This window comes from Heterodontus francisci, chromosome 37, assembly GCF_036365525.1.
Source record: "Heterodontus francisci isolate sHetFra1 chromosome 37, sHetFra1.hap1, whole genome shotgun sequence".
Lineage (NCBI taxonomy): Eukaryota > Metazoa > Chordata > Chondrichthyes > Heterodontiformes > Heterodontidae > Heterodontus > Heterodontus francisci.
Genome location: NC_090407.1, coordinates 30,541,324 through 30,566,085, shown reverse-complemented (window position 1 = coordinate 30,566,085; position 24,762 = coordinate 30,541,324).

Here is a 24,762-nt window from a genome sequence, read left to right as displayed (position 1 = left end):
AGTGTTCAAATGGGAACAACCCTGATGGGATGAATGTCTGTGCTCTGTGTGCTGGAGGACCATTTGGTGGAGTGAGTGAGAAGACTAGTCTTTAACAGCTCAGGCCTGTGTGTGAAAGCAGCTCAGTCAAAATATTTTTACCGAGAGACAATCAATCAATCCGCTGGTGGCAGGAGAGGGCGGGATGAATGGGGTGGTGATACCATGATAGTGAAGCATGTGTTGGTCAGTCAACATTTATAGTGAAGGATCTCCAGGAACTGAAAAACATGAATAGAATTACAAACCTGTACTTTTTGACTGATCTGAAATCCATGCTTTTGGCTTTCACCATATCTCTCAATCCATTCTCTCTCCAAAAACACATCTCGTTGCCTCAGGAACCCATGGATGCTACCTACTTCCATGGTCTGGCCTGCTTACTTATTCTACAGCCTTATTACTGTTAGTGTAAAACAAATAAACCTGATTTCTCTTCTTACTTCAATGAGATGAATTTCCATGCCACTGTTAGGCTATTCAAGAAAGATTTCCACTCACGTGGTCAACAGAGCTAGTTACATGAGCATTTCAGGTCAGCTCATTAACTACCTCAAGAAATATTAGTGCCTCTCCTGTCAGAAGGTGGAAAGTTGGGTTAACTTGTCTGATCTGGTGAGATCATTGAACTTCTTGCAGCACTGGTTGACTGTTTGTGTCAGTTGATCAGTGGGGCCAAAGTGCAAGGTGTGACTCTAGAGTCTACAGCTCTCCTTTGCAGTGACACCAGGGAAGTTTTACCTTTGTTACAAATACCAATGGAATGTGCAGCAGTTTCATCAGACTCTATAACAGATCCCCAACTAAGAAGTGGCCAGGCACCAGTTGGTGACTCCAACTCCATGAAAGAACAGACTGATGGTCTAGTGGGAAAATAACCTGCAGGCAACATTCAACTGAGAGCCCGGTTTTAGACCATGGTGGCCATGTTTCCCACTGTCTATCAGGGCTTCCAGCATCTGGTGGTTCCCAATAGACCACTCCTCACTCTGATCAGTGGGACCATATCCAGCACCCTGTGCAATAGCAGAGACTGGAGCCCACTTGCTTGATTCTACCCTCTGTTGAAAGAGCAGCATGTGCTTCCAATATTCCCTCTCAGAGCACCATGCCAGTGTAATGTGGGAGGTGACACCAGGCTACCAAAGAGCCAGCTCCATGAATGCAGCCAACAATGGCTCTCTGCCTGGAGCAAGATGTCATCATGGCTAAAGGCATACTCATATAGGGGAAAAGAAGAATGATGTGTTGTCACCGTTGTAGGATGAATTGAGGTAATGTCCCTTTCTTGCAAAATAGGGGAGAAGGAAGTAAATTGGAGTCACACAGAAGACTGGACTTGAGTGATGAGATGTGCTCTGATGACCCTTGCTGAAGTCACTGATGAGTCCTCTAGGTTTGATCATCACGATGCATTGACCAGTGTTCCCGCTCAGCTGCATGGGTGCATGGCCATGCAGCAGCCTGATAGGTACTGCACAGGCCTTGTTCCCTTACAAATAATGTGTGTTCATGGTTACACAACAAAATTTAAAGGGACCGCGCACTGAAAAAATGGACCATGCACAGCAACTAAATTTTCAAGGGACCATTGCTCTTGACCATGTAGTTCTGGCACCAGTGGAGCCAAGGTCCAATGACAGCATTGATAGCAAAACTGTAATGGGCACAGCAGCCGATAACAATTTATGACACATGATCTGCAGCATACTGCAAAGTCCTTTCCGATACTGAAAACATTCCTTTAAGACTGCGATGGTCCTCTCAATAAACAATCTTGCAGGTGTCAGCTGTAGCTCAATGGCAGCACTTTCCCCTCTGAGACAGCAGGTTATGGGTTCAAGTCCCACACCAGAGACTTGTGCACAAAATCTAGGCTGACACTCCAATGCAGTACTGAGGGAATGCTGTCTTAAAATCCTAAATGATTAACCCCTTATCCTATGACTGTGTTCTAGATTCCCAGCCAGGGGAAACAACCTGCCAGTATCTACCCTGTCAAGCCCCTTCAGAATCTGCATGTTTCAATGAGATCACTTCTCATTCTTCTCAACTCAAGAGAGTAAAGGCCCAATTTACTCAGTGTCTCATTATTGGACAACCCTTTCATCTCAGGAGCCAATTTAGTGAACCCTCACTGTATCGCCTCCAATGCAAGTATATCCTTCCTTAAATATGGAGACCAAAACCGTACACAGTACTTTCGGTGTGGTTGTGCTAAAGCCCTGTACACTTGTAGCAAGCCTTCCTTTTTTTTGTACTCCAAACCCCTTGCAATAAAGGCCAATATTCAATTTGCCTTCCTAATTGCTTGTTGTATCTGCATGCTAACTTTCTGTGTCCCTAGTACAAGTACACCCAAGTCTCTCTGAACATAAAATTTAGAAGTTTCACACCTTTTAAAACAAATTCTGCTTTTCTGTTCTTACTACCAAAGTGAATAACTTCACACTTCCCCACATTATACTTCATCTGCCACTTTGTTGCCCATTCACTTAACCTGTCTATATTTCTTTGCAGCCTCTTTTTGTCCTCCTCACAGCTTACATTCCCACCTAGCTTTGTATCATCAGCAAACTTAGATACATTATTCTCAGTCTCTTCCTCTAAGTCATAAATATAGATTGTAAATAGCTGAGGCCCCAGCACTGATCCTTGCAGCACTCCACTATTCACAGCCTGCCAAGTTGAAAATGCCCAATTTTTATCCTCGCTCTACTTCCTGTCTGTTATCTGATCCTCTATCTATTGTGAGGAAAACCACACCTGCCAAGAATGAGGCATATTAATTTTGTTATATGGAACATTAATTTTAAACCCTGGACTGAAAACATGGCTGCACCTGGATTCTTAAAGGACAATGGCTGGTAATATTTGCATTCTAAAAGACAGTTGCCTGGAGAAGACAATGGAACTGCTCTCTGGTTCAATTAACCAAATGGATTTTGATCAAAAGACATTGAATGTGTGAAAGTCAGTATTCCAACCCCTACTGAAGATGTTTATTAAGATTGAAAGAATCCACAAAACCTCGCCCAACAGGTTGTTCCAAAATGGGAGCTAGTCACATGACTGGCTCGCTGGCCCAGGTTTGGTTTGAATTGCACTACACAGGAAAAAACAGACTGCAACTGAACCTGAAGAGGGAGCATCTCTCCCTGTCTCTCTCTCTCTCTCTCTCATGAAAAGCAAAGATTGCAACTGGATTGCAAGAAGACAGCATCTCCCTGTCTCTCTCTCTCCCTCTCACGCAAAGACAGGGACCCACGGAAGGAACTAAGCCTCAAGACAGAAAACCATCGAAACAAGTTTGAAAGTGTGCACTGGGCCCCAACGAGACAGCAAGATTTAACTGCAATCAAAGACTTTATATCGAAATCAAAAATCTAAATGAACTCTAGCTATTGCTTCAAACCTTTACCCTTTATTCCTACCCTTTTCTTTCTCTATCTGCATGTGGGTTTATCACGTATGCATGCTAGCGTGGTTGCATCACCTATTTTTGGTAGTTTTAACCAAATTAGAGTTTTAAGGTAATAAACTTACACCTTTCGTGTTTAAATCTAAGAAAACCTGTTTGGTTGATTTCTTTGTCATAACAATTGGAGAGCAGTGAACAAGGATTCACTGGGGGGAAGCTAAAAACACGGTGTTTTAAAATTAAACCCTGTTATGGCCAAACCAGGAAAAGGCTGAGAGGGAACCCCTAGACCCCTTTCTCACCTGGTCATAACTCTATGCTAATATAGTACCCCCAACTCAATGCACCCTTATTTTGCATGTTAATCTTTTTTGTGGCACCTTATCAAATGCCTTTTGGAAATCCAAGTATACTACTGGTTTTCCTTTATCTACCCGACTAGTTACATTCTCAAAAAACTCTAATAAATTTCTCAAACACTAATTCCCTTTTGTAAAACTATGTTGGCTTTGTCTGATCTTACTGTGATTTTTTAAGTGCATTGTTAAGACTCCCTTAAGAATAGATTCCAGCATTTTCCCAATGACTGATATGAGGCCAATTGATCTGTAGTTCCCTGTTTTCTCTGTCCCTCCTTTCTTGAATAGAGTGTTACATTTGCGAACTTCCAATCTGCTGGGACCATTCTAGAATCTAGGGAATTTAGAACATTAGGATGTATGCCATCATATCCTGGGGATTTGTCAGCTTTTAGTCCCTTAACTTTCTCCAATACCTTTTCTCTGCTGATATTAATTATCTTAAGTTCTTCACTCTTATTAGCCCCTTCATTACTATTTAATTCTGATATGTAATTTGTGTCTTCTACTGCGAAGACAGAAACAAAAGGCTGACATTTTGGGCCCCACTGAGGTCAAGAACGGAGGTTGGGTGGAGCCTGAAAAATACCAGTGTCAGTTTCAAGATGCCATTCCCGGTGCCAGCAGTGTTCACCAGGATTGGGCATAGGGTGGAACAGTGATCCCATCCGCTTCCCGATTGAGGCCAATTAAAGTACTTAAAAAGCTTGTTAAGAGCTTATTAGAGGTGGAGGGTGGAATTTTGAAAGGGGTGCATGGATTACATGCACTGTTGCAGATCAACTGAAGGGATGGGGGTACAGTGTGGGCAGTCACTCATGGTTGCCCCACGGAATCATCAAGCCCCATAAGAGGGTCAGTGCAGCAAAGGGGGACAGCACTCAGGCATTGAACAGGGTCATCATTCCCCTGGCATCGTGGGGGAAGAACAGTAGGAGCAAAGGCTGCCAAGGACAATTGGATGGCCACCTGCCCAAAAGGAAGGCTGCAGTTGGCAATGGGGGCACAACTATCAAATTTTGGGCCCAGTGGCAATGAGGGGCAACACCCTCTGTAGGAAGGGCAGAACCCTAAGTAGCAGAAGGGCATGGGAGAGGAAAGAGGTGGAAGTAGGACATAGAGGCCATACCCTCAACACAGGATCTACCGCCAAAGGCAGAACTACCTGGAGATGACCAAGACCCAGTGCTGCAGGAAACTGTGACTGTCCAGGCAGACCTCTGAGACCTCATCACTGAAGAACTCACACCTTGTAGCACTGGTCACCGTGCCCTGCCAGTAGCTGGCAAAGTCACTGTGGCCTTGAACGTCTTCGCTTCTGGCTCCTTCCAAGGATCAACTGCAGACCTGAGTGTTAACTTGCAAATGGCTGCACACCACTGCATCTCAGGACACTGATGCCTGCTTTGTCAGAGCTGGACAGTACATTCATTTCATGACAGATGCGGCCTTGCAGGAACAGAGGGGATTGGGTTTTGCTGCCTTTGCTGGATTCTCCTCGGTGCAGGGCATCATCGACTGCACCCACCCAGTGACTGGCCAGTGAGATTCATCAACATGGAAAGTTTTCCACTCCCTCAGCATTCAACAGGTCTGTTACCACACAAGAGCTTCCTCCATGTGTGCGCTCACCCCAGGCAACTGCCATGACTCCTTCATCCTTCGCCAGTCCAGGCTGCCTCTGATCTTCACTCCAAACCCCAAAGGTTGTGGATAGATCCTAGGCGACAAGGGATATCCCTTGAAGGTATGGCTACTCACCCACGTACGGGAGCCCAAGACAGAGGCACAGAGGTAATACAATCAGAGCCACCTGCTCTTTCGGCCCACCATTGAGCAGGCCATCGGGCTTCCGAAGCTGTGCTTCCGATGCCTGGTCCGGTCGGGTGGCGCCCTCCAATACCCTCTTGCAAAGGTCTCGGTCATTGTGGTGGTCTGCTGTGCTCTCCATAACATAACCCTCCAGAGAGGTGTAGACCTTTAGGACATTGAGGTGCTGTAAGGAGACAGCTCAGCATGGGAAGAGCAGGAGCAGGGGGTGGCAGAGGAGGAGGAAGTGGAGGCAGAGGGAAATGACGCTGAACAAAGAGATGACCGGGCATGACTCGGGGCACAAAGGGTTCATGAGGATGCCATGAGTGTCAGAGATCTCTTCATTCAGGAATGTTTGAGCTGAGCCCCTCTGACCCAGGTTGAGGAACATGACGTGGAAGAGATTCTGAGATAACTAGGCTAACACATGCATGGAAGATGAGCCCAGATCTAATCACTTACTGCCAATGAAGAAAGCACATCTGCCCAGAGGATTTGCCCTCACCGTGGAGGATCTTGTAATGTCTTTCATCACCCCATACCACCTTTCCTGTCATGGCAGCAATAAAAAGAGTCCCATTCATGTGCCTTAATGTATCATCATTTATAGACTGTAAAGAGAGGAAAGCAGTTCACAGAGACAGTAAGATGACATTCCAGCGATCCACAGTACTTCGCACGACACAGTGGCCTCCGTGCTCAGCCACTCCTACACAGTGCTCTCCTCATGAACTCAGAGAAAGTGAAGGCAACATGCTCACTTGGCTGAGATGCATGTGGCAGTTGTCCTGATCGTGGAGTTGCCCACGGGGGCATCCCAGAGGCTTCTGCTCCTGCATCATTGCAGGGGAAGCCCCTGTCACTTGACCCTGCTGAAAGATGGTTCCTTGGTTGGCCAGGCTAAGGAGGCCAAGAATATGAGGGCACCCAATGAGGGGTGGCACTTTCACCCATCTCCGTGACATCCTCAGCCCTTGACGGACACTCCAGATGCCTGGCAGAGGACACCAGTTGGGACACAGCTGGCATCTGCTCCAAAGATCTCTGCACCACAACCCCCCTGACTGGTCCATGCTAACCAGTACCTCATGGATACTGTGGACTTCAGTGCACTGTTCCTGCATGCACTCCGAATACTACCGCATATGGCTCTAGGGAGATTGGCCACTATCTCTATGGAGGACCGCATGCACTCATAGCTCATAGCCATTGTAGTGCAGATGAGCTGGATGGACTCCTCCATCCTCTGCCCATCACCCCTCACTTCCTCAACCAGACATGCTGGTTCACATTTCCTTCTGCTGTTTTAGGTAGAGCCTCCTTTCAGTGATTTTCCTGAGACCCTGCATCTGTGCCCAGCTGAGCAGGGCTGTGTCTGTCCTTCCTCCTTCAAGGGAGACTAAACAGAGCTCCCTCTGCCTCTGGCACCTCCTGCTGCACACTAGTGCCATGATTGTTACCCTGTGCAACCATGTCTACATGTATGCAATGGCCCACTGCGGTGAGAGTATCTGCGCTGGTGGACGGTGCCCTCTTCTTCGTGTTGCTCTGGGCTCGCAGAGGGAGAGGAAGAGGGTGCTGTTGGTTGGACACCTGCATCAATGGGAGACACAAGAGATGATTAAAGCTAGCCTAGGAGAGTAGAAACCTCTGCAGTGCTGAGGCTGCCCAATGTTACTCAGTGTGTGACACACTATTAGACAGGGTGGAGTGCACTGCACCCCCTTAATGACCACTTTGCTCTTTGACTTTTTGGGTGCACCTGTTGAAATTAGCTCTCTCCACGATTACATTTTTCCTGATCTCACTTTTTCATCGATCCCCAGGGTAGTCAGAATGTCGTCCACACTGTCTCTCACGCGTAAAGCAAAACACTGACCTGCTCTTTGTCTGAATGCTAAACCCCTTCTTCTCACATCAGTCTTTGAGCCACATATTTAATTCTCTATTCTGCTTGACCCGATGCCAATTGGCGCATGGCTCATGTAACTATCCAGAGATGATTACCTTTGAGGTTCTACGTTTTAATTTGGACCCTAATTGCTCAAACTCTCACAACAGAACATCATTCGTAGTTCCACCTATATCGTTGGTTCCTACTTGGACCACAACAACTGGATCCACTCCCTCCCACCCCAAGTTCGTTTCCAGGTACGAGGAGATGTCTTTTACACAGTGAGGGTTGAAATGAATGCACTGATTAGCACCTTTGTTTCAAATATTAAACAGTGTGCTACCGGGAAATTAAACTCCCATTAATGCCAAGATATACCAGTTGGGGCCTTGTAGAGGCATGTAAAGAACACAATATATTGGCCCTGAAATTACACTGAGATTCCAGTGTGAAATGCAAATATGATATGCTGATAGGGTGAGATGAAGTAATATGGGAGGAGGTTTGTGTGAAGCATAAATACCAGAATTGACCAGTTGGGCCAAATGGCCTGTTTCTGTGCTGTAACCTCTATGCAATTCGACGTAAAATGTCTTCATCTGCATTTCCTCTCTCCATTGTTTCAGTGGAAGCATTAAGTGGAGGATCAACAAAAGGGTCATTTTCACATCTACAGCAGATGGAGATGACTGAAAAATAGAGGTAAAAATGGCATTTAAAATAACATTGAAAATACTAAACACTGACGAGAAGGAGGGGTGCAATACAGCCGCAACTGGCACCTGGGAGGCTGGTGGAATGCTTTTTCAGATCATTTCCCCACTGCCTGCCATGCTTTCTTCACCGCCTTCAATCATTCCTCCGCATTCTATGGTCTTTTCCCAATTTCCTCCGTCTGGGCACATCCCTGCTGCTGACTCCGAAGAAAACAAACTTTAGCTTACAATCATTTTCCAGGTGCCGGGAATGTTTTAAAATCTAATGTGCATTTTGCTCACAAGCGTTTAAATATAAAAAAAAGTCTTTAGTGCTGAAAGGTAGAAAGAAAAATTATGAGGGGCTGGGTGACTCGGTGGGTTGGAACAGTGCCCTCATGGCTGTGGGACTTGGCTTTGAATCTCGGCTAGACTGATGGGATAGAAGGCTTTGCTTTTTCTACTGGCTGTGTGGGTCTGAAGTGAAATGTGTTTGGGGCAGTTGAGTGGGCGCAGGTCCATGACTGCAAACTGCCCATAATTCAGCACTAATTGACATCAAGTTGGCAATCTTACCTAGAGAGGCCATGAGGATGGCAGGTATTCAAATTGGAAATGCACCCAAGCGGATCAAAACTGCTCCCTGAGGCTTGGGTTTGAGGCCCATTCATGAGACAGTTATAATGAGTTGTGCTAACTGTGCTGACTTGGGAGTGCTTGGAGCTGGTCTCAGGTGACCAGAAGACATCCCCGAAATGAGGAAGAAAATAATTCAGCACTGAAAATAATTGCAAAAAAATGAAAAGTTAAGGGGAGAAAAACACTGGGGAGAGATAGAGGCAGAGAGTCAACAAATACAAGGTTGACTATCACAAACCTGTTGGCATAGTTGGCTAGAGTATATAATATTTGCTTCACAACTTGGACAAAGTTTAATGAGTGGAGAAGAAATGATGCGACAGAGCTCTAGTAAGCAAAGTAACATGAAAAAGTAAACATTTCTACTGGTTGATGAATCAGGAACAACTTACATTTATATAGCACCTTTAGTTTAGGAAACCATTGCAAGGCACTTCACAGGGATTTGAGGAATGGGTTAACACCTCTGTTAAAATGTTATAGGGTGATAGAGTTATTTACAGCACAGAAGGAGGACATTTGGCCCATCTAGTCCATGCCTTCTCTCCACAGAGCTATGCAGTCAGTCCCACTCCCCAGCTCGATCCCCATAGCCTTGCAAGTTTATTTCTCTCAGATGGCCATCCAACATCCTCTTGAAGTCATTGATCATCTCTATTTCCACCACCCTTGTGGGCAGCGTTTGCATGTTATTATCCAACAGTGCCATTTCAAGACCAGTGTGTTTTTATTAAACTTTGATTTTAGATGCATTGTTCCCCTGTTATATCTGCAATATTAGAATTCTGTGTATTTTAAAGGAGAGTTAGAAAAGACTGCACTGGTATTTGTATATTGCCATGTCACATCCTGAAAATGTCCCAAAGCACTTTATAACTAATGACTTACTTTAACAATGTAGTCACTGTTGATATGTAAACAAACATGATAGTTAATTTACTCATAGCAAGATCACACAAACAACAAATTAATAAATGACCAGGTATTCTGCTCATCTGAAGTCAGTTCATTTACTTCTACTTGCGCAGATTGGTAGAACATTTGACAATGCAGGGCTCCCATAGTACTTCAGAGTGTCAGCCTACATTTTGTGTACAAGTCTATAATGGGGCTCAAACCCACAGTGTTCTACTCAGAGGTGACAGCGTTCATAAGCCAAACTGGCACTTAACTGGTACTCTTATATAAAAACATGAAAATATCTGTCCCTCCACCACCAGTGCACCATGGCTGCAGTATGTACCATCTACAAGGTGCACTGCAGCAACTCACTGAGGCTCCTCTGAAAGCACCTTCCAACCATGAGATCTCCATCACCTCGGAGAACAAGGACAGCAGGTGCATAAGAACACCACCATCTGCAGGTTCCCCTCCAAGTCACACAACATCCTGTCTTGGAAATATATCACCGTCCCTTCATTGTCACTGGGTCAAAATCCTGGAACCGCCTCCCCAGCAGCACTGTGGGAGTACCTACACCACACGACTGCAGTGGTTCAAGAAGGCAGCTCACCACCACCTTCTGAATGGCAATTAGAGATAGGTAATAAATGCTAGCCTGGCCAATGATGCCCACATCCCATAAATAAATTTATTAAATGATGGGCAGGAAATGACAGCTAGTCCATCAAGCTTGCCCCCACACTTATGATGCCTGGAGCAATGTGACTAGACACTTCCTATCCTTCCCTCCAACCCCGTAGTCATGTAATCTCCTGGGAAAGGCAAAAAACAGATAAAAAATCCAGGGCCAATAAGAAAAAATAAATATCTGGAAAATTGCTCTCTGAGTGATCAAAAAGGAGATCACATTGACCATGCCTATGATAGCTATTAATCCACTTACCTTCCATATGGCATGATCTCTTCCCCAACTAAGAACTAGTCTAACTCCCTCTTGCAGGTGTGCAGGGAGTCAGTACAAACCGTATAAGCCGTATAAGTGCATTATATGGAATGATTGTTACTTTCACTGATGTGAAATACCTGCAGAATGTGAGGTAGCAACCCTGCTCTTACCCGGTCACATCCAGCTAATGCAGCTGGGATGGTGAGAAGAACATCATGATGGACCTCCCTCCTATGCAAAGTGAATCCATAAATAATGAACTTACTTGTTTCAAGATTGGAATTTTCCTCCAGGCCTCCAAAATATTGGTTAGGCTACTGGATTTCAAATGATTATCATGTTAAAATCCTGTTGGGATTGTCAGTGTCTCAACAATAGATTTCGAGCGAATATTTTAGGTGAGGAGTTCAAAGTCTTTATATGTTGAGGAGCCCCTAAATCCTCAAATTTTTTTTGTTGGTTTTTAGTCAGTTGGGTGACTGGCACATGCAGAAACCCATTCTCATGTTTAAGAGTCTCCAAACCTAGCTATTGAGAAACCCACAGAGGTGGATTTTCCGTCACCCCGTGACTCCCTCAAATGAATAAAAAAAATTTGCTAATTCTTGAAGAAGAAAGAGAAGATATGGAAAGATGTCCTTTGTTTTAGTTTGGCATCCCAAATGCGTAGAGACGGCTGTCACTGGGATCTTCCAGTTCTTTCCAGGCAATGTTGATGATCAGTTTGGGTAGGCTTTCCAAGAAATGCAGCAGCAGAGGTTTCATTTAGGCCTGACAGCAGAAATGCAGCAACAGGGGTTTCAGTTCCCATACATTCAATATGCAGAGTTTCTTCAAATGTAGGAGGAAAGAGGAGACTGACACACTGGATATGCAGGGTTTCTTTCCAAGAAAGAGAAAGTGATGAGCTGGGTTTCCTTGGCAGGCAAAAAACAACTGTCTTCCTAGCAGGTTACACTCCAACTCACTGTCCAAAGTGAAACCAAAACAATGTCGCAAGAGTCAAGCCTCCTATAAATCTTGAACTGTCACTTCTCCAAGTCAAAACAACAAGCTCCCTTCTGGGAATTTTATCTGAAAACAGGTGCCTTCCAGTAAGAGGCTTGTTTACAAGCCAAATCCAGGAACCTTCTGGTGACCTTTTAAAAAAAAACACAAAGTTCAGCATCTCTTCAAGCTTCCAGCTTTAAGTGATAAGGTTGTAATAGTAATCGAAATAGTCTGGCATTCTGGTTCTTGAATTTTTTTCACAATAGGAATTTTATGTGCTATCCTTAATAGTTCCCAGCGATACTTTGGCGGTACCACTATCTGATGAACTACCAACCATTCTTTGTCCACAGGTCTGTGAGGAGGTCTTCACTTCCTTATCAGAATCCCATTTTTAATGGAACTCCCTTTGCCTCAGCTTCAGTTAGAGCTGATTGTTCCACTTTATTTAACTTTGAATCAGTTTGCTGAGACTTGATCAGAGAAGATTTATTCAACATTTCCTTTGGATTACCCAAATCCCCAAAGAAAGTTTCAGATATTTGACTATCTGACTGTGGTGCCAATTCTACCTCTGACAATAGAACTTGTTTAGCCATTGCTTGGGTTACTATACATGAAGGAAAAATTCCTGGAATCTTTTCCTGCAACTGTTCTGTCTTTTTAACTTCACTTGGTTTTTCTGTGACTACTGGAGAAGCTACTACTTTTGCTCTGGCTAAATCATTCCCCAGGAGTAGGTCAAATCTGTCTACTGGCAAGCTATGGACAACTCCTACAGTTACCATTCCAGACATTAGGTCACACTCTAGGTTCACCCGATACAAATATACGAGATACGAGATACTCCCTGCCGATACCATTCACTAAAACTTTAACATTCAGTGCGCTCTCTGGTGGAAATATTATGCTTTTCCCAGTAAAAGAGTTTGGGGGGCTCCTGTATCCCTAAGTATAACTATAGGTTTACCTGCCTCACTTGAGGGATAAGGAGTTACATTTCCTTTTGACAAGAATTCCCTATAACTCTCAGGTATCTTATTCACAATCCCTGCACTCGCATTGTTTTTCTATTTGGCCTTACAGCTGCAGTCAGAGCTACAGGCTGATCTGTCGTACTCTCGGTCAGGGCCCCTTTATCTGCATTGGCTTTGTCTACCCCAATAGGTCCCATGGGTTTACCCCACAACTTCCAGCATTCTGCATGAAGATGTCCCACCTTGTGACAATGGTAACATTTAGGCTTGTGGACCCCACTTCCACCCTCAGCATCTTCCTTTCTGGCCTGAGGAGGAGCTCCTGGGGCATTCCCAGCTGTCCCTTCTTGTCCCTAGCTACTTGCCTTCCTGTCACCTTCCCACCTTCTATCCTTCTTGGGTTTGTGGGGGTGACAGACAAAGGGTTTGGGCTTATAAACAAGCTCGTAATCATCAGAAACTTCTGCTACCTGTCTGGCTGTTGAAACCTTCTGGTTCTCTAGATTGGTTCTTATTAATGGAGGGATTGAATTTAAAAATTCTTCCAGGAGAATTAATTCCCTAAGGTTCTCATACATGGCTTCCATCTTTAGTGCCCGTATCCAACAATCAAAATTAATTTGCTTTACCCTCTCAAATTCTATATAAGTCTCCGGAAGTACTGAAATTTCTGCCTGTACGCTTCAGGGACTAACTCATACACAACAAGAATAGCCTTTTTTGCCAATTCATAATCTGCAGAAGCCTCCTGAGAAAGCATGGCATAAACTTCATGAGCTCTGCCCATCAACCTGCTTTGCATAAGCAGTGTCCAGCTTTCCTTCGGCCACTTCATCTGTTTGGCTATCTTTTCAAAAGAAATGAAAAATGCCTCTATGTCCCTTTCCTCAAACTTCAGGAGGGCTTGTACAAATTTAAACAGCTCTCCACTGGGTCCGGGACTGGAGTCAGATCTTTCCTCACCAGAACGCTCACTGGAGTCAAGACCACCCCTTTGTCTTAGTTCCATCATTTTTAATTTGAATTCCTTTACTTCTCTTTCTCTTTCCTTTTCCTTTTCCTTTTCCTTATGTTCAAGTTTCTTCATTGTCAATTCTCTTTCAAGTTCAAGTTTTTTCAATTCTTTTTCCTTCTTTTTCTGTTCAAGCTTAAGTTTTTTCATTTCCTGTTCCTGCTCAAGTTTTTTCAGTTCTTTTGCCTGCTCAAGCTGCTTCATCTGTAACTGAATTTTAGCTAATTTAGCACTCTGGTTTGCTTCCTTCTTCTTCCAATTGCAAATGTTGTGCTATTACTCCAATTATGTCTGCTTTCTTAGCTCCTGGTTTTAACCCTAACCCCAATTTTCCTGCCATTGCTATTAGCTTAACCTTGGTAAGTTCCTCAAATCATTCAGGGATACATCCCCCGTCCCTAGAAAAGCCACAGCAACTGTTAAAGACATTCCAGTGGTGTAGACATTATTCTGCTAAACAAGAAACTTGGTTCTTTTTATTTTTTCCTTTTCAATTATTATTACCCACTTAGAATTGTATGTTGTTGGCATTATGTTTATCCCACAAAGCACCCCCAAATTACATGTTATGACTGAGGCAGGAGGAGTGCACAGTTTATTCTCGTTCCACTTCTCCAATGATCACAACATATATTTAATTTTTTTCCCACTTAACTATACAGTCAATCATAGACTCTATTTTTATCCCAGAATAAAACACACCAACCAGGTTTCTTTAATAAACAGTTTATTATAAAACAAGTCTTAACCAGTAATGACGTAAAGCATAAAGACACATTGAAATATTAAAGTTTCCTTTTCACCTTAGCCCCTCACACTCACACACACGTATATATGTTAACCGGAAAAATAAAGGAATTTGGGTTTTAGAGCTCTATTGCAAAAAATGACAAAAAAACACTTGGGATAAATACTTGCTAATTCTTGAAGAAGAAAGAGAAGATATGGAAAGATGTCCTTTGTTTTAGTTTGGCATCCCAAATGCGTAGAGACGGCTGTCACTGGGATCTTCCTCGAACAGTTCTTTCCAGGCAATGTTGATGATTAGTTTGGGTAGGCTTTCCAAGAAATGCAGCAGCAGAGGTTTCAGGTAGGCCTTACAGCAGAAATGTGGCAACAGGGGTTTCAATTCCCATACTTTCGATATGCAGAGTTTCTTCAAATACAGGAGGAAAGAGGAGACTGACACATTGGATATGCAGAGTTTCTTTCCAAGAGAAAGAGATGAGCTGGGTTTCCTTGGCAGGCAAAAAACAACTGTCTTCCAAGCAGCTTACACTCCAACTCACTGTCCAAAGCAAAACCAAAACAATGTCACAAAAATCAAGCCTCCTGACCCCTATAAATCTTGACCTGTCACTTCTCTGCACACATCTACTCCAGGTCAAAACAACTAGCTCCCTGCTGGTATTTTATCTGAAACAGGTGCCTTCCAGTAAGGGCTTGTTTACAAGCTAAGTCCAGGAACCTTCTGGTGATGTATTTAAAAAGCCCCACAAAGTTCAGCATCTCTTCAAGCTTCCAGATGAATCAGTGTCTAAAATTCAACTAAAAGTCCTTAAAAACATATTTTATAAAAAAAATAGAAGCACTCTCATAACACTATGGAGTATGCTCCCACCTTGAAAGGATGCATCACATTTATGTCAGTCCAAGGAACTTTGGTGTAGGTTGGGGACATCCAAAGCTTTGGGATCCCTAAAGGATACTGCTGGCCTTAATCAGCTAACATGAGGCAGTTTACTAGCAAAGAGCATGGTGTGCTTTCAGCGACTGTTCAGCCAGGGCCATTCTATCTGCTACAGCATTGGCTTCCAGGATTATTTGGTGCCAAATGGAATGAATCCAAGCCCCAGTGACAAGTCCATCCTTCAAGATCCTATTACTAAGGCAGACTGACTGGTCAGTTATCAACAATGCCGTGGGGTACCATGGACCTCTCTGGTTCAGCTTTTGGATTACCAGTCCTGTCAGGTATATCATTTCACAACTGACATGACCTGAAAGGATCCTCTTTTACATTGCCTCAAGGTGGACATTAGCTAGTGGGTCAACCAACAACTGACCAACATGCCTTTATAAAAATCGTGTGGTACATAGCCATCAAACTTGCCAGTGTTTTGGTTGCTAAATTATCTCATGGTGTGGAACTGAACCATTATAGATTAGTAAGATCCCGAATTTGGTGTGCCATTGTGGTAACTCTGCTATGATAGGGCTACAACAAGACTTAGTTTCACCATGAACTACAGAGCTTCCAAATTAGTCAGACTTCCCACTCCTGATTAAACTCTGCCCTTCTCCCCACTACCCACCTCTAATCCCTCCCTGCCTCCCCACACCACCACTGCTGGAAAGCAGTGTGCGCACCCCACGTGAGAAATAGCCTGCTGAAACCTACCATGTAGACTCAAGCATGAAGAATAGATTTTTGGGCAAGCTATAGGAACGACACTCCAGCACAAGCTAGAAGAGGAGAGAAAATCGGGTGGTGGGGGAAGGGAATTTACAGTCATATTCGCTAAGATTATCTGCCAGAATTGAAAAATTGGAACTAACACATTGCAATGATATACCAATAGTTCACTTTAATATTTGGATATACCACAATCTCCAGTGTAGCAGGTGTTGTTCTTGGCTAACTCTCTAATAGAAAATCCATTGGGACCAACACAGTCTGACATGCCCCTATCTGTCACAGACTCTTGAAATGGCTCCCAATGTGTTAGAGGATTTACTGTACACAAACTAATGGATCAGTGGGAGGGTGTAACAAGGTAGTAGGAATGTGGGAACTGGCCTCAGTTCAGCTTTCCTCTTGGGTTTGGCCTAAGCTCACCCGGCTTGTCGAATTGGAAGGCTAGTGTAAACCACTCAAGTTGCTGAGTCAATAGCAGACAAGAAAAATCTGCCTTGGTGCCAAATTTTTCCTGAGTATGGGCTCAGGTTTCTGGTTGAACATACAGATCTGCCATTACAAGAAACCTGAACCCAACCCCAATTCAGCTGATTGATGCACACTTTCAGCCCAGTTCCAAATGAACCAGTTGCACTTGACTGAGGTTTGGTTTTATTATTAATGAGAATGTATCTGTACCTTTCTAGTGTCATTGTTCACTTACATTCACAAACCCTCTAGTAGGCTATGTTGGTGCAAACAGAAAATGTCGGAAATGCCAGTAAGCTTACAGAGGTACATTGGATTTAAAGTCTGTGGTTGTGCATGTACAGGAGAAAGATGGATTTAGCAGCTGGAGCAGTTTGGCCTTGATTCCAGTTTTGGATGAGGTGGTTAAGGAAAAACATTAGCTAATGGAGATTAGTAATGGGGAAGAGCGCAAGGAACAATCTGAAGTAGAACTTCGAAATTGGAAGAGGGCTAACTTCAATGGGATGAGAGGGGATCCAGCCAGGATAAAATGGAACCAAAGTTTGATAGGAAAAACTGTAACAGAACAATGGGTGATCTTTAAGGAGGTACAGGCTAGGTACATTCCAACAAGAGGGAAAGGCAGGGGAACCAAAGCTAGGGCTTCTTGGATGATGGAACAAAAAACGATGGTGTACGATGCAAGTCAGGTAAATTCTTCAAGCGAGAACCAGGTGAAATACAATAACCTGAGAGGGGAAGTGAAAAGGAAAATAAGATTGGCAAAGAGAGAATATGAGAATAGATTGTCCAAAAATCTTTGACTGGCATGTAAATAGTAAGCAGGTAGTAAGAGACAGGGTGGGGGCAATTAGCGACAAAGAAGGTGACATATTCTTAGAGGCCCAGGCAAGGCTAGAATACTTATTGAGTACTTTGTATCAGTATTTACTAAGGAAGAGGATGCTGAGAAAATATCAGTAGAAGTAGAGATGATGGAGGTAATGGATGGGGCGAAAATTGATAGGAAGGATGTACTGGAAGGGCTGGTTATGCTTAGAATGCTAAGTCGCCTAGTCCAGATAGCTTGTATCCCAGGTTGCTAAAGGAAGTGGGAGAGGAAATAGTGGAAGGACTGGTCATAATCTTCCAATCTTTCCTAGAAATGGGGGAGGTACAAGAGGATTGGAAAGTGGCAAATGTGACATCCTTGTTCAAGAAAGGGTGTAAGGACATTCCTAGTAACGACAGGCCAGTCAATTTAACATCAGTGCTGCGTAAGGTTTTAGAAACAATAATCAGGAAAAAATTAACAGGCACTTGGAGAGGTTTGAGTTAATTAAGAAGAGCCAGCATGGATTTGTAAAAGGCAGGTCATGTTTGACTAATCCAATTGAATTTTTGATGAAGTAACAGAGAAGGTTGTTAAAGAGAATTCAGTGCATGTTGTCTCTATGGATTTTAAGAAGGTATTTGACAAAGTACCATAGAAAAAGGCTAGTTAACAAAACAAGGCTCATGGAATAGGAGGGTCAGTGTCAACTTGAATAAAAAATTGCCTTAAGAACAGAAAACATGTCATAGCAAATGGTTGTTTTTGAGACTGGAGGATGGTTGACAGTGGGGTTCCCCAAGGGTCAATGGTAGGACCACCGCTTTTTGATAGAGATAAATGACTTGGATATTGGAATAAAGAGTAAAAATTCAAAACTTGCTGATGAGGTGTGGTAGACAGTGAGAAAGATACCAATATAGGACATAGATAGGCTAGCAGAATGGGCAAGAATTTAATACACAGAAGTGTGAGGTGATGCATTTTGGCAGAAGGGAAAGGGAGAAGTAACATATACTTAATGGCACAGTTCTAAAAGTGTACAGGGACAGAGGGACCTTGGGATTCATGTGCATAGATCTTTGATGGTGGCAGGGTATATCGACAGAGTAAATAGCAAAGCATGGGATCTTGGGTTTCATAAATAGAGCTATTGAGTACATAAGCAGGGAACCTTTCTAAAGTTCTGGTTAGGCCACAACTAGTGTATTGCATCCAGTTTTGTTCACCACACTTTAGGAAATGATGTGAAGGGCCTTGAGAGGGTGCAGAGAAGATTTACCAGAATGGTTCCATTGAGGAGGGAATTTAGTTACAAAGTTAAGTAGGAGAAGCTGAGGTTGTTCTCCTTGGAGCAAAGGAGGTTGAGGGGAGATCTGATAAAGGTGTACACGATTATGACAGGTTGAGATGTGGTAGTCAAAAAAAATCTGCTCCCATAAGCTGATCGTACAAGGACAAGGGGAAACAGATATAAGGTTTTGGGCAAGAAATACAAGGGGGAGGTGACGAAGAACTTTTTTTATGCGGCGAGTGGTAATGATCTGGAACTCACTGCTTACGAGGGTGGTGGAAGCGAAGATGATCAATGATTTCAAAAGAAAATTGGATGGGCACTTGAGGGAAATAAATTTGCAGGGTTACAGGGATAGAGTGGGGAAATGGCACTGACTGGGTTGCTCTACAGAGAGCCAGTGTGGACTTGATGAGCCGAATGGCCTCCTTCTGTACTGTAATGATTCAATGACTCTACAATGGTTCTATTGGATAAGGTTTCTGTCCTTACTTTGCTCCTTAGTTGTCTACTCTTTGGAGGTGCTTTGGGCATCGAAGTGAGGTTGTGTTGATCAGTGCCTACATTGTGTGGTGTTATGAATGCTGGACTTTGTAACGTATGTTTTATGCTTTAAAAATTATGATTTTTAAAAGTTTAAGATGGAGTCCAGAAGGTAATGTGACCTCACATCCACTCTGCTAAAGGAAAGGATAGATCAAAGATTTTTTTTGAAAAAAAAGGGACTGCAGGGGTAACACCTGAAGAACAATGGGTTTCTCCCTCCCAGACTTTCGGGTCATAAAACGAGGGGTCAGTGATTCTGAAGATGCAAATGTACCAAGCAGCAACAATAGAAGGCCTAGGTGGCTCTGCGAAACCAGACTTCTGGACTTTGCATATTGGAACAGGAAAATAATCTATTGTCTTTTGAGTCCAGGTAAATTTAACAGATTTTCTAGAGGCAGACAGGCTGTAAGAAAGGAACCTCGTGGTTGCAGCCTCAAGGGAAAGAGGAGACACCTACTTTCGGAAGCCTGATACAGTAAAAGACTGTGAAGACTTGAAATAAAAACAAGAAATGCTGGAAATACTCAGCAGGTCTGGCAGTATCTATGGAGAGAGAAGCAGAGTTAACATTTCAGGTCAGTGACCCTTCATTAGAACTCTTTTTTGAATATTAGTGGACAGCCTATCCCCAGAGATAGAGACAGAGAAGTCAAGGAAGGGAAGGGAAGTGTCAGAGATGGACTATGTAAAGGTGAGAGAAAGGTGGAAATTAAAAGCAAAGTTGATAAAGTTTTCCAGTTCCGGGTGAGAGCAGGAAACGGCACCAATATAGTCATCAATGTACTGGAAAAAGAGGTGAGGGAGGGGGCCTGAGTAAGACTGGAACAAGGAATGTTTGACATATCATCAGAAGAGTCACGGATGTAGGTGGGAAGAGACTGAACCAGGGGAGAAAAGATAGAGTCAAGATAGGGAGAAATAAGTTCACTGGGGCAGGAACAGGCTGAAACAATGGGCCTGCCGGGACAGTCTTGTTTGTGAATTTTGGGAAGGAGGTAGAAGCTGTAGAGGGAAGATCTCCAGAGGAGATGAGGTCAGTGAGTCCTGTGGACAGTCGCTTGATGTTCAGTGGTAGGGTCAAGGTCCAGGGGGAAGTAGGAAGACATGTCTGAGAGTTGGCGCTGAGCCTCTGCAAGGTAGAGGTTGGTACACCAGACAACAATAGCACCACCCTTGTCTGCAGGTTTGATGACAATGTTGAGGTTAGACCTGAGAGAACGGAGTGTGACAAGTTCAGAGGCAGACAGGTTACAGCGAGTGAGAAGGGCAGAGAAATTGAGATGGCTGATGTCTCACCGACAGTTTTCATTGAAAAGATCAAGAGCAGGTAAGAGGCCAGAGAGAGGGGTCCAGGTAGAGGGAGAATGCTGGAGGCGGGTGAATGGGTCCGCTGGTCGGGCGGAGGACTCCTGGTCAAAGACGTGAGCCCGGAGGCAAAGGCAAAGGAAGAAGTGCTCAACGTCATGCCAAGTGCGAAATTCATTGAGGTGGGGGCATAAGGAGATAAAATTGAGTCCTTTGCTGAGTACAGAATGTTCAGTGCGGAGAGAGGAAGGTCAGAGGATATAGTGAATACACAGCAAGGGGTCAGATCAGAAGGGGTGGGGTCAGAGGAAAGTGAAGGGGAAGAAGGATCTGGAGGGGCATTAGTCCCCATCAGCTGATGGAGCTTGCATTCCTTAACAGCTGAAAGGAAGAAAAAAAGTTTTTTGTTAATACGTCAGATAAGATGAAGGATGAAATGAAACTGTGGAGTAGAACAGCTTTGAGAGAAGGTGAGGCGGTGCTTCTGGAGAGAGAGGTCCAGTGTGTACATGTGGCGGTGCATGGCACTGTGTGGATCTCAGGATGGGGCGAGAACAGCAGTCCGAGGAACGTTGTATTTCCCGGAGATAACTGTAATCCTGGGTGGATTCAAAACATGATTGGTGAAGCTGCAGTTGGAATCCATGTGGAATAAGTCAGAGCTGGAGACAGTCACTGAGGAAGGAGATTGTGGCTGTGAAAATTAGTTTTGGTAGACACTTTATCAAACACCAGGAAGGAAATAGAAAACAATAAAGGTGAACAAGGTAAAAGAGACAAACGAAAATCCTGTGGGAAAGAAGAGCAGAACTTCTTCAAGGTAGGCTTCCCTGGAAAAGAAGTGGCAGTGAATTAAACACTAAAATAAATGCAAAATACTGCAGATGCTGGAAATCTGAAATAAAAACAAGAAATGCTGAAAATACTCAGCACGTCTGGCAGCATCTGTGGAGAGAGAAGCAGAGTTAACGTTTCAGGTCAGTGACCCTTCCTTCATCATGCGAAGACTTGAACCTGTTTTGAAAATTGAAGCTTGCAGAGAAGTAGACTAGCAGGATCACCAGGAATCACCTTATTCACGGACGCCCAGGTCGAAAGTCCTCAGGGAAGTGAACGAAGAGGGCATAGATTTTTGAAAAGGTCTGGGAGATCCAATCCATTGCTACTAGGAGGAGTTTTGGATTTTTAACTGTGAAGATTTCACCAAAGAGGACTGTGTAACATATAAGTGTGGTGTGAGATTTTCAAGTATTTTAATAAGTAAAGAAAATACCTATTTTGTAATTTGGGGTTTCAGCTAATTACAGAGTATTACTAAGTTAATGGGGATTTCTTTTAGTTTAGTTGTTATAATAAAAATCCTAAAACATGAAATCTGGTCATGTAATTCTTTAAATTGGTTTGGAGGTTCATATCTCATATTTTTCATGCTAATGATCTCACTGAGATCGTAACAACGGTATTTCCCGAGTTCCAAACTTACTCTCATTAGATCTTGTCAAATTGTTGTCGGGAAGGTTGAGTTCCACCTCAGTGAGAGGATCGACTAACAAAGGAGCTAATAACCTGTGTGCTGTGGTAAAAGAAGGTCCTTGTTCTCCTGAGGGTAAGCCTAAAAGACATCATGTGAGCCCACATCTAGACCTCGTTTATGTTTTGAAATATCTAAATAATATAAATATAAATATGAAGTGGTTCAAATGTGAAATTTACCACATGGAGTAGTTGAGGTGATTAGCATAGATGCATTGAAGGGAGATCTACACAAGAACATGAGGGAGAAAAGAATCGAAGGTTATGCTGAAAGGGTGAAATGAAGCAAGGTGGGAAGAGGCTGTTGTGGAGTACAAACACTGGCGTGAACATGTTGGGCCAAATGGCATGTAATCAATAGCACAGAAACAGCACTACCTTAGCCAAATGGCATGTAATCAATAGCACAGAAACAGCACTCGAGCTTTCTCACACTCCTCTTCATCTAACCCAGTCTGTATAAACTTCTATTCCTTTTCCCCTCATCTGTTTATCTATGCTATTCACCTCAGCTATTCCTTGTGGTAGTGAATTCCACAGTCTAACCACTCTCTGGATAAAGAGATTTCTCCTGAATTCCATATTTAATTTATTAGTGACTGTCTTACATTTACGGTCCCTATTTTCAGACTCCCACATATGTGGAAACATCTTCTCCATGTCTATCAAACCCTTTCATAATCTTAAAGATCTGTATTAGGTCAGTGTAACAGCCAGTTGTTGTTATTGGTTTTGTAGAGGGAAGGAGATTAAAATTTGTTTTCCAATTCTTTGCCCCATCCACCTCTCCTGACCTGCTAGGTTGCAATCCAGTGGGTGCTCAACACCTACCTTAGCCAAGTGGCCATTTTTTGTAAGTGAAGCTGGACTGCAAGTGTAACTCTGCCATATGTGATTCAATGAAATGAATCAGATCTTTGTCCTACTCATTTTCAAAATATCTTTTCATTTGGTCATTTAGGGCCTGACCTATCCAGACAGACCAGACAGTCCATTTTTGGAATAATTCTAGATATTAGAGCCCTGTCTGTACCATTCTTAAGCTGGGTGCTAGGAGATGCAAGAATGCATCATAGTTTGCCTCTGTCATTTTACCTTCCTGCCTCTAATAAAAGGAACTTGCCTTCCTCAGCGATACTTTCCGATGAAGAGAATATTGTACTGAAAATATTTAAAGGTGCATTCCACAAAAGATGTACAAAGAAAATCTCATTACAATCTTGACATTCTTTGAATACATGAACAAAAGACTTGTTGAAGATCTGCTGATCTCAGTGAGTAATTCATGAGTTGTAGCTGAAGTTGGGGAAACACAGAGTGCTGTGGGCCTACTTTCTGCAGGCCTACTGCATCCTCACTTTCAAAGCTCCTTGATTCTCCACTTACAGCTGAAGAGACTCCTAGAACAATGGCCAAACAGGAAGATTCCCGTTCTCCAGTTATATGCTTCATTCCAGATATGCCTCCGAGTTCATTATTAGTGTAAGATTTGATTTATTCCATTTCCACTGAAATGATCAGTTACAAAATATTCCAATGAAATTTGACCCGCAAAAGCCAGATCATAAACTTGAAAACCTTATTCAGAGGGTTAGTGGATGTAGCCATGGCTGTGGGCAGGTAGCTGAGGTTCTGTATGAATTGCATCCATCTGTGTGTGTGCATCTGGCGAGGACAGATCTGATAGTAACTTTCAAAAGGCAATTGAACAAATACTTGAAAAGGAGACAATTCAAGGCTGTGGGGAAAGAGTATGGTAATGGGACTAACTGGACAGCTCTTTCAAAGAGCCAGCAGACATGATGGGCTGAATGGCCTTCTTTTGTGCTGTATGATTCTATGATCCTATGAAATGTTACCACACAGATCTGATCATAACTAGCTTTTTTACAGTCTCCGGGCTTTACCATGTGTCGTGAAGACCCCCACCTGCCAAGAATGAGGCATATTAATTTTGTCATATGCACATCAATTTTAAACTGTTGCTGGAGTGAAGAGATAACTTGTTTAAAGAGATCAGTAGTGGCTGGAAGAACATTTGCGTACTAAGAGACAGTGCTTGGAGAGACAAAAAAATTGCTCACTGATTCAATTAACAGAGATTGGTCTGGGCAATGGTGATCCACATCTTGTCGGTGTAAGAGATAGCACTACAACCTCCAACGAGAGCTTTGGAACCACAAGCGCAAGGGTTTGTCGAAAAAACTTACTCACATGACTAACCTGCTGGCCAACTTGGAGGTTTGAATTGTGCTCACAGGACAGTTTTGAACACAGACTGCAGATTGTGACTGAACTGGGAACAAGACAGCCTCTCTCCTGGCTGGCTCTCTCTCGCTTTCTCACAGGTCTCCGGACCGAGTGAAGACACGTAAACTTTTAGATAGAAAAGACTCCTACATCAAAACAAGTTAAAGCGTGCACTAGGCCCAACGAACAGCATGACTAACCGGCAACCAAAGACTCTACATTGAACTCAAAGGACCGTAAATAACTACCAAATATTGTCTCAAACATTTCCCCCTTATTCTTTCTACTTTTTCTGTCTCTACATGTGTGTTTATCGCGTATGCATGCTAGCGTAGTCGCGTTGCGTATTCACAATTGTTAACCGGATTAGAGTTTAAGATTAATAAACATCCACCTTTCTTGTTTAAATCTAAGAAAACCTGTCTGATTTGATTTCTTTGCCT